The 21,030-nt window shown below is 39.2% G+C and overlaps 1 long non-coding RNA gene across 1 annotated transcript; it reads left to right on the forward strand.

Annotated features, from left to right (window-relative positions):
* The first annotated feature begins 301 nt into the window (after positions 1 to 301).
* Positions 302 to 3,558, forward strand: LOC110871050. Its single transcript, XR_002553447.2, has 4 exons — positions 302 to 1,899; positions 2,521 to 2,609; positions 3,074 to 3,211; positions 3,299 to 3,558. It is a non-coding gene; the product is annotated as an uncharacterized LOC110871050 (long non-coding RNA).
* The last annotated feature ends 17,472 nt before the right edge of the window (positions 3,559 to 21,030 follow it).

The following is a 21,030-nucleotide window of genomic DNA, read 5'->3' on the forward strand; positions in this document are numbered from 1 at the left end:
CATTTAGTTAGTTTTTATTTTTATTAGTTTAAATCATTTTTCTAACTTTTTGATTTGGTTAGACGTTGAGGATAAACCGGTATTAAAAGCTCTTGTGTCCTTGGACGACCTCGGTATCTTACCAACACTATACTACGTCCACGATGGGTGCACTTGCCCATATGTGTGTTTAGTGTTAGTGAATATCGTGTTTTATAAATTTAAAACTTGGCTAAAAGTGTAAAAAGGGCTTAAATATATATCTAAAATTATATACACACCGACACGCATCATTAATCCCAGTAGTATAGTTTGTTAATTATTTAATTAAGTGTGTGACTAACGGGTGTAGAGGGGGATGCCCCATACCCCATGTTATTGTTAATCCTAGTAGTATGGTTTGTTAATTATGATTTAACAATTTTATGTTTACCATATCGATCTTCCCTTTTTTAATACCACTTAATTCGAATCACACTCCCTCAACTTGAATTACATTTAGGATTATTTTTAGTTTCATACTCTTGGTGATTATTTCAAATACATTTGCTAAATTAGACACATTTGATTAATAAGAATTATGTTAATGATTTTGTTATATCTGATCCCGAATGTAGATGTTTTGTAGGTTAGCACTATCAAGACATGTGAAAAGGTACTCTTCTTTGAAATATTTCGAAGGTTTTGATTTCAGTGAAGAAAAGCGTAGATTTAAAAGTAGATTGAGAAAGTGTTTAAGGTAACCGGTTAAAAAAAAATAAAAATAAGTCTACTTTTAAAGTGTTTGAGTTAACTGTAAGGCTGTTGGTGTTGACCATCGTTCAACAAATCAATTTGCAGAACAACGTTGGCACCACAGCTACCGTGTTAACTGTAAGGTTGTTATTGATGACCAGCATTCGACACATGTCCTTGTGTATCGAGGGAACTGTAGTTTACAACCAAGGCAAATGTTGTTGAAGCGGCTGGTGCATCAACAATCCTTATTATTAACAATCGCACAGGTACATTATGAACTCATGTTTTGTGAGAGTTTAAAATTCAAAAGTCCCTTAACGTGCATTGCGTATGCGACCACCAAATAACGTGCATAGTTATGCATATAACATGCATAATTAGGTTTTATTCATGCGTGAATTGTGTGACCACGTGCATAATTAGGGGTTTCGCCAGTATGTTTTTTGTATTTTGTTCATGCGTGATTTTGTGTTTAACCTATGCGTAATTTACAAACCAACATGTCTAATTAAGTCGTGTATGTTTTGCACGTTAAGGGGCTATTGTACCTTAACCTTCCCATATGTTATGTATCTGAAACGGGTTACATAGATCCAATATAAGTACCAGCTTATAAAGAAACGTGTCAAGTGGCCTGTTTTAGCATAGAACACAAGTTTTAACTGCTTTGATTCAAACCTGTTTTGACCTGTTACCCGACATGAGCTCCCATTTCTCTACTTTGCCACTTTAGGTTATTATGATGGTTATACAAATATAATAATCTTTATTTTTTTTATAGAACTCTTCAAGATGGTGTGTGAAGCAGATGAACCAACCGTTAATATTGGCATCCCTGTAGTCATGCTTCCACAAGATGCTGGTGAAAGTTTGAAACAGAGTCTCCAGGAAAAAATAAATGGCATGGTTTATTGAACTCTTTATTGAATTATTAATTGAGAAGAACAAACCTTAAATTAATTGGAAATGCCTATGTTTTTCCACCGTTTCTGTGCAGATACACTCTCCAAAACGCCCATTGGTTGATGTTGCTAAGGTGTTTTTATGGCTTATGGCTATTGGTACCATTCTGTTCGCATCTTACTGGTCTGCTTGGAGTGCCAGAGAAGTAGCTATTGAGCAGGACAAACTTTTAAAATAGACAAAGAACTTTCTTCTTCCCTTAATGACACCTCTGATCGGGTAAACACTCTCTGTTTCTTTTTTGAATTTGATGTGTTTTCTATTACTAGGTTGTTTAGTTTAATGATTTTTTTTTATTTAGGGGTTATTTTCATGATTAGGAATTGTTAGGGTTTCTATATGGTTAGATCAACCAGTTTATTCCATAACCTCACCCTTGCTTTTAGATTTCATTCTTTAAGTTTTCACCTTCCTGATATAAAACCCTAATTGCTAGAATTTGATAGACGCTGACTTTAAGTTAAGTAGCTATTTGTTTTGATGCGAATGTAATACAGTACCGTGAAAGAATACACAGTTCTCTTTTCAAGATGGTAACACTTGGAAGCCCTAAATCTCGAACACGAAATTAACCGGTAATTGCTTTCCGATTTATCTCCTGTTTTCCAAGAAGACTCTTCCAACATCTAATGGAAAATCGTTTATGGCTAATCATTGATCTAACAGTTGTATGTAAGTGAATCAACGATCATCGTGATGATGATTATTACGAGGTGTTTGATCCAGTGGTATTTGTGGATCTATACAGTTCTAATTAGGTCATGAGATATAAATCAATTTACAGATGATAATTTTATATTTTTGCTAATCATTTGTCTTTTTGCAATCTTTTCTGTACAGATAACTGATGTTGTAGTTGTTGCACGCATATTGAATGCTACGTTGGTTGTTCCTGAGTTGGATCATCATTCGTTTTGGAAAGACGATAGGTGAGTTGAGATTTATTACTGAAAGATGTCGTGAGTTAGTAGCGTGGTGTTCACTTATTTATCTGATTTCTATTATTAACTTTGCAATGATTTTGCAAACATTTTTGATGTGGGTTGGTTTATTTCTTTCCTTGCGAAACAGATTTCATTACGAAATACGAGGAAAATTGGTACCGGTACCGTACCGGTACCGCAAAACGAGAAAATGGGAACCTGTACCAGTACCAGTACCAGTACCGAATATACCCGGTACGGTACCAGTTTGGTACCGATACCCGGTGCCAAATGCTCATCCTTAATTGTGACTATAGTTAACCCGTATGAGAATGTTGCTTTGGGTATATAAGAATATAAACATAAAGCTGGAAGACCGAACATTAGAGCACCAAAATGTGACTAGAGTTGACCTGTATAAGAAGTTACATGGCTAACTCAAACCTATTTTTACATTTCTTTGTTTTAAGGTGCATGGAAGAAAAAAATGTCTAGCCGACTTTCGAACTCTCACACAATGTATTTGACCGATGCGAGTAAATGATGTGCTTCTTAAGATCAAAGCCATGGTGAAATTGTTATAAAATCAAAAGAATTTCTTTTGATAGGTTAGCAATCTTATATTTCTTTTTCCTTTTTTCAATTTGTTTACGGTTCACCAAGTTCCTATTTCTCTTTTCATGTTGGGATTGTAGATGGTGGTGTCATGCTCTCTTTGCTGGTATTGTTGGCTCTAATCTGGTATTTTGGAGTTGGTTGCCAATGGTGCCATAGGTGGTTTTATCATAATTGTTCCGGTTTGATCTAAATGTGTTTTGAACCAACATTTTCATTTTCATATGTTTACTGATGATTAAATTGTTTATGTCCTTCTCTCATTTTTTTTCTTGAGGATTTATTTTCTATTTGATTTGTATTCTATGATATCTTGGTTCATATTCTATGATATCTTGTATTTGTGTGAAGTATTTTATTTTTATTAGAATGGTGTTGTGATGATCTAACTATGCTTACATATTACAAAGTTACTTATACTAGATTAAGATAGAAATGATACAAATAAAACAACCAATGTAATCTACAAGGAAATTCTTATTGAAATTTAATGATTTGTTATTTGTTTCTTCCAATGTATTTGTTTTTGACATGATTTTAATTTTCAACAATAAATTTACCTTCATTTGTTAAAACCGCGTTTCACGCGGGCAATAGCCTAGGGTAACTTATTCAAACAACAGTTGCTAAAACTTTATTTAAGATCTATAATGTCAAAGAGATATAAAATGGACTTGTTTTATCAATTGAAATAATTATTTTGAAAAAAGGAAAGTAACATATCATCACAAAATTTACAGAAGAATAAATATAAAAGTACATTAACTATTTTAACTCCGTCAACTATAAATACTAATACATGCTGTTGATATAACCTAGTTAAAATAACTAATATACACTCGAAAATATCCTATCTGTATTCCAGTAACATTGATTAGACGATATATACTATACAGCTTTAGAACCGGGTCTAATAAGGTAATGGAATGCAGTTCTCCAAACAAAGAACTAGGTGCTACTTAAAATATATTTAAAATATATATAGAGAGGGGATCAAATATGAAGTTTATTTTGGCTACGAAGGATAAGAAGCAATAGGATTATGACATGTGGCAAATTTAAAATAAAGAGGAAATGTATTTTAGTCAATTTTATCCAATCTTCTCATTTCTTCTCTCTGTAACTTCAAAACCCACCATCTTCAACCTTTTCTTCACTTTTATCTCAATAATCACTACATTATAGTGTGATTTTCGTCACCAATCAATGATTCAAACACCCAATCAACGTGTTCTTCAACTTTTTTGAAGAAACCCAGTTTAATTTCATACAATATCTCATTTTTCTCGTGATTTTGAAGCGAATCTGTAACACCCTAGTTACTATTTAACGGTTTCACATATAAATACCAGCAATTAGATGTATAGTTAAGACTAGACATACTATAAAAATACGGGTTTATTAAAACTTTTACAAATCATAAGTTATTCAACATAACGTGATCGGATTCGACGTTTAAATTTACGACGAGGCAATATGCGGAAGCATGAAATCTTTATTGTGTTCGGTTCTTCGTTGAGCTTGATCGTCTACCGGCATCCAAAATGTACCTACATTTCATAAACATGAAATGCTTTAGTCATACGGAGTTTAAAACATGTCTAAACGAGTCCGGGAAGCGAAACTGAATAAATTACATTTTGTTACAGGGTCTACCGTAAATTACGGTGGCTACCGTAATTTACGGTAGCCCCTGAATGTCGATTCCTCCACTGTAAAGCAGTGGGTGTGTGGCGTAAAGACTTTAAGGCTACCGTAAGTTACGAGCTACCGTAACTTACGGTGGCCTCTGCAGGATTTTCCAAGTTTGCCGTTTTCTAAAACGAAAACCTTCATAACTTTTAATCCGCTTGTCCGTTTTGCACGATTCTTTTTCCTACGTGTTCGTAATTTGATTCTCCATCTTATGGAGTTAACATCCAACATCCGGATTGACAAATTTATAGAGTTTAAGGCTTTAGGCTCAAATTAAAATTTACCTATTTTGACCCATTCATGTATTTATCAAACAACTTGATTGTTTGATCCCAAATTCTCGCGAATCTCCTAATTTCTATATTGTCTATCATATTTGGCTCAAACCACGGGTTTCCTACGCATTTTAAACCCGCTTATACTCAAATGCTTGTTTTGACCCGTTAAGGGCATTTACGTCCTTTTAAGCATAATTTCGCTCATTTCCCATATGCCTCATAATTCCACTGGTTCATTTTGGTTAGTCTTCCACCACAGCTTTGAACGTGGCGGATTCGATGCAATAGACTATTTATTCCAAGTTTTATCCCTCAAATATGTTATTTTTGCGGTAATACACATTTTAAGGCATTTAACCCTTGATAGTTTATGCCTACGATTTTCATACGCATCTAAAGGTTACAAAATCATAATATAAGTTCCTAACCAACCTTTATGGGTCGTTTGCCCAATTTACCCTTCAAGGGCGTTTTAGTCAACATTAGCCCCTCACTTACTACGAAGGGCTTTCGCTACATATTTGGCCATGAAGTATGTTATCCACAACCATATTTACACGTACCTGGCTCGGGTCAACTTATTGACCCGTTTCGATACCTTGCCTCTATAATATGCTAATTCGTAGCGCTTTAATCCATATACCATTATTATCCTGTAAGCATAAGACTTGACACGTACATATTAGTCGTCATTTGTCAAATGGCACTAAAAGTCACCCTTTGACCCGTTTGGTCTAAACGACCAAACATTTTGCATTTGAATTTAGAATGGTATATATATATATATACCATCTCGTTATTTAACCCATTTCGGCTTACGCCGTAGGGTGTCTTACAACTTTTACTTATATTTATCGACACACGACTAAATTAGCATTTTATCCCTATCCTTATTATGAGTTACCCCATACGGTAACATCTCTAGATTCATTGTATGCTTGTAATTTACGTCTATATTACTATTTACCCATATTATTTACCATTCATCATGGTTTTTATCAATTTTGTGTATGTCCCGACTTGTATCAATTGCGTCGGAAATCCACATTTCCCAATATTGTTTTTATCGAGTTTAAAACTTATAGAATAAATAAGTATTCTACAAAATGATGTAAGTTTCACTTACCTTGCATCCGGTTATTGCTCTTTTCGCGTACATGATCCGTTTGACCTGCTTCTTTCCCAAGCCTCCATCTAGCTTGTCAAGAGTTAAACTATCATCATAATTCGTAAGACGGTTAGATTAGTCATCATTATTATGTTCGGTTCTTCGTTGAGCTTGATCGTCTACCGGCATCTAAAATGTACCTACATTTCATAAACATGAAATGTTTTAGTCATACGGAGTTTAAAACATGTCTAAACGAGTCCGGGAAGCGAAACTGAATAAATTACATTTTGTTACAGGGTCTACCGTAAATTACAGTGGCTACCGTAAATTACGGTGGCTACCGTAATTTACGGTAGCCCCTGAATGTCGATTCTTCCACCGTAAAGCAGTGGGTGTGTGGCTTAAAGACTTTAAGGCTACCGTAAGTTACGGTAGCTGCCGTAACTTACGGTGGCCTCTGCAGGATTTTCCAAGTTTGCCGTTTTCTAAAACGAAAACCTTCATAACTTTTAATCCGCTTGTCCGTTTTGCACGATTCTTTTTCCTACGTGTTCGTAATTTGATTCTCCATCTTATGGTGTTAACATCCAACATCCGGATTGAAAAATTTATAGAGTTTAAGGCTTTAGGCTCAAATTAAAATTTACCTATTTTGACCCATTCATGTATTTATCAAACAACTTGATTGTTTGATCCCAAATTCTCGCGAATCTCCTAATTTCTATATTGTCTATCATATTTGGATCAAACCACGGGTTTCCTACGCATTTTAAACCCGCTTATACTCAAATGCTTGTTTTGACCCGTTAAGGGCATTTACGTCCTTTTAAGCATAATTTCGCTCATTTCCCATATGCCTCATAATTCCACTGGTTCATTTTGGTTAGTCTTCCACCATAGCTTGAACGTGGTGGATTCAATGCAATAGACTATTTATTCCAAGTTTTATCCCTCAAATATGTTATTTTTGCGGTAATACACATTTTAAGGCATTTAACCCTTGATAGTTTATGCCTACGATTTTCATACGCATCTAAAGGTTACAAAATCATAATATAAGTTCCTAACCAACCTTTATGGGTCGTTTGCCCAATTTACCCTTCAAGGGCGCTTTAGTCAACATTAGCCCCTCACTTACTACGAAGGGCTTTCGCTACATATTTGGCCATGAAGTATGTTATCCACAACCATATTTACACGTACCTGGCTCGGGTCAACTTATTGACCCGTTTCGATACCTTGCCTCTATAATATGCTAATTCGTAGCGCTTTAATCCATATACCATTATTATCCTGTAAGCATAAGACTTGACACGTACATATTAGTCGTCATTTGTCAAATGGCACTAAAAGTCACCCTTTGACCCGTTTGGTCTAAACGACCAAACATTTTGCATTTGAATTTAGAATGGTATATATATATATACCATCTCGTTATTTAACCCATTTCGGCTTACGCCGTAGGGTGTCTTACAAATTTTACTTATATTTATCGACACACGACTAAATTAGCATTTTATCCCTATCCTTATTATGAGTTACCCCATACGGTAACATCTCTAGATTCATTGTATGCTTGTAATTTACGTCTATATTACTATTTACCCATATTATTTACCATTCATCATGGTTTTTATCAATTTTGTGTATGTCCCGACTTGTATCAATTGCGTCGGAAATCCACATTTCCCAATATTGTTTTTATTGAGTTTAAAACTTATAGAATAAATAAGTATTCTACAAAATGATGTAAGTTTCACTTACCTTGCATCCGGTTATTGCTCTTTTCGCGTACACGATCCGTTTGACCTGCTTCTTTCCCAAGCCTCCATCTAGCTTGTCAAGAGTTAAACTATCATCATCATTCGTAAGACGGTTAGATTAGTCATCATTATTATGTTCGGTTCTTCGTTGAGCTTGATCGTCTACCGGCATCTAAAATGTACCTACATTTCATAAACATGAAATGTTTTAGTCATACGGAGTTTAAAACATGTCTAAACGAGTCCGGGAAGCGAAACTGAATAAATTACATTTTGTTACAGGGTCTACCATAAATTACAGTGGCTACCGTAAATTACGGTGGCTACCGTAATTTACGGTAGCCCCTGAATGTCGATTCTTCCACCGTAAAGCAGTGGGTGTGTGGCTTAAAGACTTTAAGGCTACCGTAAGTTACGGTAGCTACCGTAACTTACGGTGGCCTCTGCAGGATTTTCCAAGTTTGCCGTTTTCTAAAACGAAAACCTTCATAACTTTTGTGACAACTCGAAATTCCAAGATTTGATTTCATAGGTATTACACGAACATGTATTGACTAATTGCTTAATTGCACATTTGATTGCCATATTGTGAAACTTGTATTATGTGTTAACTAGTTAGTATGATACATGGCCCAACTTTCGAAGGATGTCCCTCGAAACATGATGCATGAATCGAAGGATGTCGAAACACATCCTTCGATCCGAAAGATCATCCTTCGGAATGATGAATCACGAAACATATCCTTCGATATGTTTCGGCCCAGTTATTCTAATGGGCTTGGCCCATTTCTGTGATACGTTTAAATACGTGAATGCATGTTAGACAACAGTTAGTTTCCGGAAAACCCTAGTTCCATTGTGTGTGTTACGGCATATAGCAGGCATATAGCAGACCTACTCTCTGTTCGAAGGAATTCATTCCGTAATCCAGATTTCCGGTTAGTGTGTGGTGTTGTTTACGATGCTTTGATTTCACGATGCTTTGATTCCATGATTTATCTATTGTCTTGCAATCTATCATTGTATGTTAATCGGATATGCATGATTATCGGATCCGTTTTGATGATGTTCAATGATAATATTTTATGAATCGGTTATGATAAACCGGATATGTATGTTAGATAGTTGAACCAAATGATGATTATGTTTACATGACACATAGATGACGATTCGGATTGGTTGATGATTGATTTTGTTACCGTTAAATGATTTCTAGGAATGATAGTAACTGTCGTAGATGATCTTGTGCCTTCTGTGTAATGTAACTGATGTGATGATGATTGTTAATGATGATGACGGCTGTAGATGATTAGGGTTTCTGTTTCTGTGATATTCGTAACTGATGGTGATATACGTAACTGTTGATTGATCGAAAGATGCTTGTAGTCGAAACATAGTTGTGACCGAAAGATATCTGTTGACCGAAAGATATCTGTTGACCGAAAGATATCTGTTGACCGAAAGATATCTGTTGACCGAAAGATATCTGTTGACCGAAAGATACCTGTTGACCGAAAGATATGTGTGTGATCGAAAGATGACATAGGATTCGGAACATAACATTGGCCCGAAGGATAATTGTGGTAATTGTTTCCGAAAGATAATTGTGATTACTGTTGTCGAAAGATAGTGACTGGATTCGAAGGATGTTAGGGATTATGAACATACTTTGACTGATTGAACATATGTTGAATTAATTGTCATGCCATGCTTGGTGGTGAACATATTCGTGTAATACTACGTGTTGTGCCGATATGCAAACTGACTGCTATGTGAACAATTAACTGCATGCGTACAATTTCGAACATGAACTGATTTGTTATACGTGCATACACTAGGACGTGATTAATTACTTGTGAGTGCATAACTTAGCATACCGAGCAAACCAAGGTGAGTTCACACTCCTACTAAGGCATGGGATTCCCGGGTTGTGGGAATGGGTTAAAGGTTGTTATTGAAAGGAACGTACATATGCTTTACTAGACTGTCACCTATCATGTCCTCGGATGTCAGGACGGTTACGTAGGTTGGGGTAACACCTACGGGTTCACATGCCATTCTATCCTCGGTTACGAAGGATACGCACGTAAAACCTACGTGTACGCATTACTTACTCCTATCCTCAGGTTACGAAGGATACGTGCGTAAAACCTACGCACACTTTATACACACTTCTGTTCTCGGACGAAGAACAGGGATAATAATACGAACAGTCTAGTGGTCACTTAACATGGGAAGCCCCCACCAGCATAACTTACTATCGGCCCTGTAGAGCCACCTGTTACTTACTGTTACACATTTACTTACTGTGAACTCGCTCAACTAGTTTGTTGACCATTCTGTTACATGCCTTGCAGATCGTTAGGTACTTGGAGCTTGCACTGGAGAAGCGGGTCGTTGTGGACAAGGATTCGTGGTTTCTATGCTGAACTATTATAACATTTGAACTATTTACTAGTGTTGGATTATTACTATGCTTCCGCTACACTTTAAAACAATAACATGTTTTGAACACCTTTTGTATTGAACGGATGGTTTTCTTTTATCTTACTTAATACTATATGCATGTTCAATATGATTGGTGGCTTGATCCTGGTCAGTCACGCTCCCAAGCGGTGATACTCCGCAGGTGGATTTTGGGGGTGTGACAGATTGGTATCAGAGCCATTGGTTATAGAGAACTTGGTTTTAATATGGGAAAACGTTTTTATTAAAACCAGACTATAACCAGAACAGTGCTCTCAACGATCCACAACGACGCTTCGCTCCACGTGCAAGACTCAACTCCCTAGGTAATAAGGTTTATGTTTATTGCCTACATGCTAGAATTTGCACAGAACTTTGCTCGTAGTATGCTTACATTACTTGCTCACAACTTGACATTGCATGAGAATACTTATGTGCTTACACTCTTCTGTCATCGCACTATTCGCGAACCTTTCTCACTTATGTTGCCTTTGATGTGAAGATCAATGGCCGCACGAATTACCATGACTCAAGCCCAGCTAGAGGCTCTCGTTGCTGCGGCAGTTGCAGCCGCCCAAGCAGGTAGTATATCCTGCGGTATAGATTCATACAAGGATCTTTAGATCCTACAATAATTCTCGTATTTAACCTTGTCCTATTCGTACACAATAGGTCAACCCGCTCAGCAACAACCTGCGTGTACCTTCAAGACTTTCATGGACTGTCGTCCTAGCTCGTTCAGTGGCACGGAGGGGGCAGTTGGACTCCTCCACTGGTTTGAAAAGCTCGAGTCGGTTTTCGAAATGTGTGAATGCCCTGAGGCTCGCAGGGTGAAGTTCGCCACTGGCACACTTGAAGGGATTGCGCTCACTTGGTGGAACGCACAAGTGCAGATCTTAGGGTTGGCAGCTGCTAACGCCACACCTTGGAATGAATTCAAAGAACTGATCAAGAGGGAATACTGCACTAGAGAAGACATTCACAAGTTGGAGGACGAGTTGTATAACTTGAAAATGGTTGGTTCGGAAATCGAAGCTTACACCAAAAGATCGAATGAGTTGGCTGTGCTGTGCCCAACTATGGTAGATCCTCCATACAAGCGAATTGAGTTGTATCTCAAGGGGCTCGCGTCAGAGATTCAGAGCCACGTAACGTCGGCTAACCTCAACAACATCCAGGAAATCCAGCGTCTCGCTCATCGCATCACAGATCAGGCAGTAGACCAGGGCAAACTGCCAAAGCGTATCAGTGCTACCGCTACTGCTACTACTACACTTGCTACTCCCAGCGAAAGTAAGAGAAAGTGGGAGGGGGATTCAAGCAAAGCATCAGTTTCGGTTCAGTCCCAGAATCAGCAGCGAAAGACGGACAGTTACCAAAGTCCCAGTCAGCACTCATCGAGCAGCCACAGACAGTATCGCGGAAATCTCCCAAAGTGTAACAACTGCAACAGGCATCACAGCGGCCAGTGCAATAAGGGCCGTTGTCAAAGGTGTTTAAAGATGGGTCACGAGGCCAAAGATTGTAGAAGCGCTCGCCCTGCAAATCAGAATCAGCAGCCTCAGCAACCAGCTCCACAGAATCAGCAGAATCAGCAACAGGGCAACAGGGGGTGTTATAAGTGTGGGGCTGAAGGTCACTTCAAACGCGATTGCCCACAGTTGAACCAGAACCGCAACAACAACCATCAGGGCAACGGGAACCATAACAATAATGGGGGCAACAACAACAACAACAACAACAACAACGGCAATGAAGCTCGTGGTCGAGCATTTGTGTTGGGTCGAGGTGATGCAGTGAATGATCCCAATGTGGTTATGGGTAAGTTTCTTCTCGACGATATTTATGTTACTGTCTTATTTGATTCGGGTGCTGATACAAGCTATATGTCATTGAAAATGAGTAACTTATTAAAACGTACACCAACACCTCTAGACACTAAACACGTCGTAGAACTAGCGAATGGTAAAAGTGTAGAAGCCGCTCATGTAGTCAAGGGTTGTAGCATTGTTCTAGCGGGTCAGACTTTCACGATTGATCTCATACCCATAGTCTTGGGTAGCTTCGACGTCGTCATCGGCATGGATTGGTTATCTCAACATCACGCAGAGATCTTATGCAAGGAAAAAGTTATTCGTATTCCTCGCTCCAGTCAAGAACCTCTCGAAGTTCAGGGCGACAAGAGTGGTGCTGTGGTTGGCATCATCTCTTACCTGAAGGCGCAGAAATGTTTACGAAAGGGGCATACTGCCATTCTGGCTCTCGTTACTGATGCATCGGCAAAGGAAAAGAAGCTGGAGGATATCCCAGTTGTACGTGACTTCCCTCAGGTGTTTCCTGAAGATTTACCTGGTTTACCTCCTCATCGTCAAGTCGAGTTTCAGATGGAGTTAACTCCTGGAGCAACACCAATAGCCCGCGCACCGTATCGTTTAGCTCCAACCGAACTGGAAGAACTGTCGAAGCAGCTGCAAGAGCTCTTGGAAAAGGGCTTTATTCGTCCAAGCTCTTCGCCTTGGGGAGCTCCAGTGTTATTTGTGAAGAAGAAAGACGGTACGTTCAGGATGTGCATCGACTACCGTGAACTCAACAAGGTGACGGTGAAGAACCGTTATCCTCTTCCACGCATAGATGACTTATTCGACCAGTTGCAAGGGTCGTGTTACTTTTCCAAGATCGATTTGAGGTCAGGGTATCATCAGCTGAGAGTCCGGGATGAGGACGTCTCCAAAACTGCTTTCAGAACTCGTTATGGTCACTACGAGTTTCTGGTCATGCCATTCGGGCTTACAAACGCACCTGCAGTCTTCATGGATCTTATGAACAGGGTGTGCAAACCGTATCTCGACAAGTTCGTCATCGTTTTCATCGACGACATTTTGATTTACTCCAAGAGTCAGGAGGAGCACGAGCAGCATCTACGTATTATCTTGGAACTTCTTCGAAAAGAGCAACTGTATGCAAAGTTTTCTAAATGCGACTTCTGGCTTCGTGAAGTCCACTTCTTAGGCCATGTGGTAAACAAGGATGGGATTCATGTCGATCCATCCAAGGTTGATTCAATCAGAAACTGGCCAGCACCGCGTACACCGACTGAAATACGCCAATTCTTGGGTTTGGCGGGTTACTACAGGCGATTTATTAAAGACTTCTCAAAGATCGCGCAACCACTCACTATGCTTACACAGAAAGGTGTCGTTTACAGATGGGGTAATGCACAGGAGACCGCTTTTCAGTACTTAAAGGATAGGCTTTGCAGCGCACCTATTCTTTCATTGCCAGAGGGCACAGATGACTTCGTGGTATACTGTGATGCATCCATCCAGGGTCTTGGATGTGTGTTGATGCAACGTGATAAAGTGATAGCCTACGCTTCGCGGCAACTCAAGGTTCATGAACGGAACTACACGACGCACGATTTAGAGCTGGGAGCTGTTGTTTTCGCGCTTAAGATATGGCGACACTACCTGTACGGTACCAAGTGCACGATTTACACCGATCACAGGAGTCTCGAGCATATTCTTAAGCAAAAGGATTTGAATATGCGTCAACGGAGATGGGTTGAACTTCTGAACGACTACGAATGCGCCATCAAGTATCATCCAGGCAAGGCCAATGTTGTGGCTGATGCCCTCAGTCGGAAAGACTCTCTACCTAAGCGCGTGCGAGCGCTACAGCTTACCATTCAGTCCAGTCTTCCTGCACAGATACGAGCAGCTCAGATAGAAGCACTAAAACCCGAAAACGTCAAGGCTGAAGCCTTGCGCGGTTCAAGGCAACAAATGGAACAAAAGGAAGACGGCGCCTACTATGTAACGGGGCGTATTTGGGTCCCACTTTATGGCGGTTTACGCGAACTTGTAATGGATGAAGCTCACAAGTCTCGCTACTCGGTACATCCAGGGTCGGATAAAATGTACCACGACATCAGCACTACTTATTGGTGGCCTAGTATGAAGGCCCACATCGCCACCTATGTTGGCAAATGCTTAACCTGTGCGAGAGTCAAGGTTGAATATCAGAAACCAGCTGGTCTACTTCAGCAGCCTAAGATACCACAATGGAAATGGGAAGAAATTTCCATGGATTTTGTTACCGGTCTGCCTAGATCTCAGCGTGGGAACGATACAATATGGGTCATAGTTGATCGACTCACCAAGTCTGCACACTTCCTACCGATCAAGGAAACGGATAAGTTCTCCACTCTCGCAGACGTTTATCTTAAAGAAGTTGTTTCGAGGCACGGAGTGCCCACTTCTATTATTTCGGATCGCGATGCACGATTCACGTCAGAGCTTTGGCAAGCGATGCACAAATCTTTCGGCTCACGATTAGACATGAGCACAGCATATCATCCTCAGACAGATGGGCAGTCTGAGCGAACTATTCAAACTCTAGAAGACATGCTTCGAGCGTGTGTTATCGATTTCGGCAACGGCTGGGAAAAACATCTCCCTCTGGTGGAGTTCTCGTACAATAACAGTTACCATACCAGCATTCAAGCCGCTCCATTCGAGGCATTGTACGGACGTAAATGCCGGTCACCTCTCTGTTGGGCAGAGGTGGGGGATAGTCAGATTACGGGTCCAGATATTGTTGTGGACGCCACAGAAAAGATAGCACAGATACGTCAACGCATGGCGGCAGCACGCGACCGTCAGAAAGCCTACGCGGATAAGCGTAGAAAACCATTGGAATTTGAGGTCGGGGACCGGGTTTTATTGAAAGTTTCACCCTGGAAGGGTGTGGTACGTTTTGGCAAACGGGGCAAACTAAATCCGCGGTACGTCGGACCATTCGAAATTTCAGAAAAGATTGGCAAGGTAGCCTACAAGTTGAACCTACCAGCTGAACTCGGTGCAGTTCACAATGTATTCCACGTGTCGAATCTGAAGAAATGCCTATCAGATGAGACCCTTATAATTCCTTTTAAGGAACTCACTATCGACGAGCGGTTGCAGTTCGTCGAGGAACCAGTTGAAATCACGGACCGGGATGTTAAGGTCCTCAAACACAAGAGAATCCCTCTTGTTCGAGTTCGTTGGAACTCCCAGCGTGGTCCAGAGTATACCTGGGAACGCGAAGATCAGATGAAAGAAAAGTACCCCCAGCTATTCGAAACCAATGCATCCACTTCTGAGGCTGAAGCTACTACTACTGAATTTCGGGACGAAATTCCAAATCAACGGGGGGATGATGTGACACCCCAGGAAAACCAGTGAACGATACCTAGCTTCCTCAGTAAGTGCGTACCAAATTTCGGGACGAAATTTCTTTTAAGTTGGGGATAATGTGACAACTCGAAATTCCAAGATTTGATTTCATAGGTATTACACGAACATGTATTGACTAATTGCTTAATTGCACATTTGATTGCCATATTGTGAAACTTGTATTATGTGTTAACTAGTTAGTATGATACATGGCCCAACTTTCGAAGGATGTCCCTCGAAACATGATGCATGAATCGAAGGATGTCGAAACACATCCTTCGATCCGAAAGATCATCCTTCGGAATGATGAATCACGAAACATATCCTTCGATATGTTTCGGCCCAGTTATTCTAATGGGCTTGGCCCATTTCTGTGATACGTTTAAATACGTGAATGCATGTTAGACAACAGTTAGTTTCCGGAAAACCCTAGTTCCATTGTGTGTGTTACGGCATATAGCAGGCATATAGCAGACCTACTCTCTGTTCGAAGGAATTCATTCCGTAATCCAGATTTCCGGTTAGTGTGTGGTGTTGTTTACGATGCTTTGATTTCACGATGCTTTGATTCCATGATTTATCTATTGTCTTGCAATCTATCATTGTATGTTAATCGGATATGCATGATTATCGGATCCGTTTTGATGATGTTCAATGATAATATTTTATGAATCGGTTATGATAAACCGGATATGTATGTTAGATAGTTGAACCAAATGATGATTATGTTTACATGACACATAGATGACGATTCGGATTGGTTGATGATTGATTTTGTTACCGTTAAATGATTTCTAGGAATGATAGTAACTGTCGTAGATGATCTTGTGCCTTCTGTGTAATGTAACTGATGTGATGATGATTGTTAATGATGATGACGGCTGTAGATGATTAGGGTTTCTGTTTCTGTGATATTCGTAACTGATGGTGATATACGTAACTGTTGATTGATCGAAAGATGCTTGTAGTCGAAACATAGTTGTGACCGAAAGATATCTGTTGACCGAAAGATATCTGTTGACCGAAAGATATCTGTTGACCGAAAGATATCTGTTGACCGAAAGATATCTGTTGACCGAAAGATACCTGTTGACCGAAAGATATGTGTGTGATCGAAAGATGACATAGGATTCGGAACATAACATTGGCCCGAAGGATAATTGTGGTAATTGTTTCCGAAAGATAATTGTGATTACTGTTGTCGAAAGATAGTGACTGGATTCGAAGGATGTTAGGGATTATGAACATACTTTGACTGATTGAACATATGTTGAATTAATTGTCATGCCATGCTTGGTGGTGAACATATTCGTGTAATACTACGTGTTGTGCCGATATGCAAACTGACTGCTATGTGAACAATTAACTGCATGCGTACAATTTCGAACATGAACTGATTTGTTATACGTGCATACACTAGGACGTGATTAATTACTTGTGAGTGCATAACTTAGCATACCGAGCAAACCAAGGTGAGTTCACACTCCTACTAAGGCATGGGATTCCCGGGTTGTGGGAATGGGTTAAAGGTTGTTATTGAAAGGAACGTACATATGCTTTACTAGACTGTCACCTATCATGTCCTCGGATGTCAGGACGGTTACGTAGGTTGGGGTAACACCTACGGGTTCACATGCCATTCTATCCTCGGTTACGAAGGATACGCACGTAAAACCTACGTGTACGCATTACTTACTCCTATCCTCAGGTTACGAAGGATACGTGCGTAAAACCTACGCACACTTTATACACACTTCTGTTCTCGGACGAAGAACAGGGATAATAATACGAACAGTCTAGTGGTCACTTAACATGGGAAGCCCCCACCAGCATAACTTACTATCGGCCCTGTAGAGCCACCTGTTACTTACTGTTACACATTTACTTACTGTGAACTCGCTCAACTAGTTTGTTGACCATTCTGTTACATGCCTTGCAGATCGTTAGGTACTTGGAGCTTGCACTGGAGAAGCGGGTCGTTGTGGACAAGGATTCGTGGTTTCTATGCTGAACTATTATAACATTTGAACTATTTACTAGTGTTGGATTATTACTATGCTTCCGCTACACTTTAAAACAATAACATGTTTTGAACACCTTTTGTATTGAACGGATGGTTTTCTTTTATCTTACTTAATACTATATGCATGTTCAATATGATTGGTGGCTTGATCCTGGTCAGTCACGCTCCCAAGCGGTGATACTCCGCAGGTGGATTTTGGGGGTGTGACAACTTTTAATCCGCTTGTCCGTTTTGCACGATTCTTTTTCCTACGTGTTCGTAATTTGATTCTCCATCTTATGGTGTTAACATCCAACATCCGGATTGACAAATTTAAAGAGTTTAAGGCTTTAGGCTCAAATTAAAATTTACCTATTTTGACCCATTCATGTATTTATCAAACAACTTGATTGTTTGATCCCAAATTCTCGCGAATCTCCTAATTTCTATATTGTCTATCATATTTGGCTCAAACCACGGGTTTCCTACGCATTTTAAACCCGCTTATACTCAAATGCTTGTTTTGACCCGTTAAGGGCATTTACGTCCTTTTAAGCATAATTTCGCTCATTTCCCATATGCCTCATAATTCCACTGGTTCATTTTGGTTAGTCTTCCACCATAGCTTTGAACGTGGTCGATTCAATGCAATAGACTATTTATTCCAAGTTTTATCCCTCAAATATGTTATTTTTGCGGTAATTCACATTTTAAGGCATTTAACCCTTGATAGTTTATGCCTACGATTTTCATACGCATCTAAAGGTTACAAAATCATAATATAAGTTCCTAACCAACCTTTATGGGTCGTTTGCCCAATTTACCCTTCAAGGGCGTTTTAGTCAACATTAGCCCCTCACTTACTACGAAGGGCTTTCGCTACATATTTGGCCATGAAGTATGTTATCCACAACCATATTTACACGTACCTGGCTCGGGTCAACTTATTGACCCGTTTCGATACCTTGCCTCTATAATATGCTAATTCGTAGCGCTTTAATCCATATACCATTATTATCCTGTAAGCATAAGACTTGACACGTACATATTAGTCGTCATTTGTCAAATGGCACTAAAAGTCACCCTTTGACCCGTTTGGTCTAAACGACCAAACATTTTGCATTTGAATTTAGAATGGTATATATATATATATACCATCTCGTTATTTAACCCATTTCGGCTTACGCCGTAGGGTGTCTTACAACTTTTACTTATATTTATCGACACACGACTAAATTAGCATTTTATCCCTATCCTTATTATGAGTTACCCCATACGGTAACATCTCTAGATTCATTGTATGCTTGTAATTTACGTCTATATTACTATTTACCCATATTATTTACCATTCATCATGGTTTTTATCAATTTTGTGTATGTCCCGACTTGTATCAATTGCGTCGGAAATCCACATTTCCCAATATTGTTTTTATCGAGTTTAAAACTTATAGAATAAATAAGTATTCTACAAAATGATGTAAGTTTCACTTACCTTGCATCCGGTTATTGCTCTTTTCGCGTACACGATCCGTTTGACCAGCTTCTTTCCCAAGCCTCCATCTAGCTTGTCAAGAGTTAAACTATCATCATAATTCGTAAGACGGTTAGATTAGTCATCATTATTATGTTCGGTTCTTCGTTGAGCTTGATCGTCTACCGGCATCTAAAATGTACCTACATTTCATAAACATGAAATGTTTTAGTCATACGGAGTTTAAAACATGTCTAAACGAGTCCGGGAAGCGAAACTGAATAAATTACATTTTGTTACAGGGTCTACCGTAAATTACAGTGGCTACCGTAAATTACGGTGGCTACCGTAATTTACGGTAGCCCCTGAATGTCGATTCTTCCACCGTAAAGCAGTGGGTGTGTGGCTTAAAGACTTTAAGGCTACCGTAAGTTACGGTAGCTGCCGTAACTTACGGTGGCCTCTGCAGGATTTTCCAAGTTTGCCGTTTTCTAAAACGAAAACCTTCATAACTTTTAATCCGCTTGTCCGTTTTGCACGATTCTTTTTCCTACGTGTTCGTAATTTGATTCTCCATCTTATGGTGTTAACATCCAACATCCGGATTGACAAATTTATAGAGTTTAAGGCTTTAGGCTCAAATTAAAATTTACCTATTTTGACCCATTCATGTATTTATCAAACAACTTGATTGTTTGATCCGAAATTCTCGCGAATCTCCTAATTTCTATATTGTCTATCATATTTGGCTCAAACCACGGGTTTCCTACGCATTTTAAACCCGCTTATACTCAAATGCTTGTTTTGACCCGTTAAGGGCATTTACGTCCTTTTAAGCATAATTTCGCTCATTTCCCATATGCCTCATAATTCCACTGGTTCATTTTGGTTAGTCTTCCACCACAGCTTTGAACGTGGTGGATTCAATGCAATAGACTATTTATTCCAAGTTTTATCCCTCAAATATGTTATTTTTGCGGTAATACACATTTTAAGGCATTTAACCCTTGATAGTTTATGCCTACGATTTTCATACGCATCTAAAGGTTACAAAATCATAATATAAGTTCCTAACCAACCTTTATGGGTCGTTTGCCCAATTTACCCTTCAAGGGCGTTTTAGTCAACATTAGCCCCTCACTTACTACGAAGGGCTTTCGCTACATATTTGGCCATGAAGTATGTTATCCACAACCATATTTACACGTACCTGGCTCGGGTCGACTTATTGACCCGTTTCGGATACCTTGCCTCTATAATATGCTAATTCGTAGCGCTTTAATCCATATACCATTATTATCCTGTAAGCATAAGACTTGACACGTACATCTTAGTCGTCATTTGTCAAATGGCACTAAAAGTCACCCTTTGACCCGTTTGGTCTAAATGACCAAACATTTTGCATTTGAATTTAGAATGGTATATATATATACCATCTCGTTATTTAACCCATTTCGGCTTACGCCGTAGGGTGTCTTATAACTTTTACTTATATTTATCGACACACGACTAAATTACCATTTTATCCCTATCCTTATTATGAGTTACCCCATACGGTAACATCTCTAGATTCATTGTATGCTTGTCATTTACGGCTATATTACTATTTACCCATATTTACCATTCATCATGGTTTTTTATCAATTTTGTGTATGTCCCGACTTGTATCAATTGCGTCGGAAATCCATATTTCCCAATATTGTTTTTATCGAGCTTAAAACTTATAGAATAAATAAGTATTCTACAAAATGGTGTAAGTTTCACTTACCTTGCATCCGGTTATTGCTCTTTTCGCGTACACGATCCGTTTGAC

Source organism: Helianthus annuus, chromosome 8 (assembly GCF_002127325.2).
Source record: "Helianthus annuus cultivar XRQ/B chromosome 8, HanXRQr2.0-SUNRISE, whole genome shotgun sequence".
In the NCBI taxonomy this organism is placed as follows: Eukaryota; Viridiplantae; Streptophyta; class Magnoliopsida; order Asterales; family Asteraceae; genus Helianthus; species Helianthus annuus.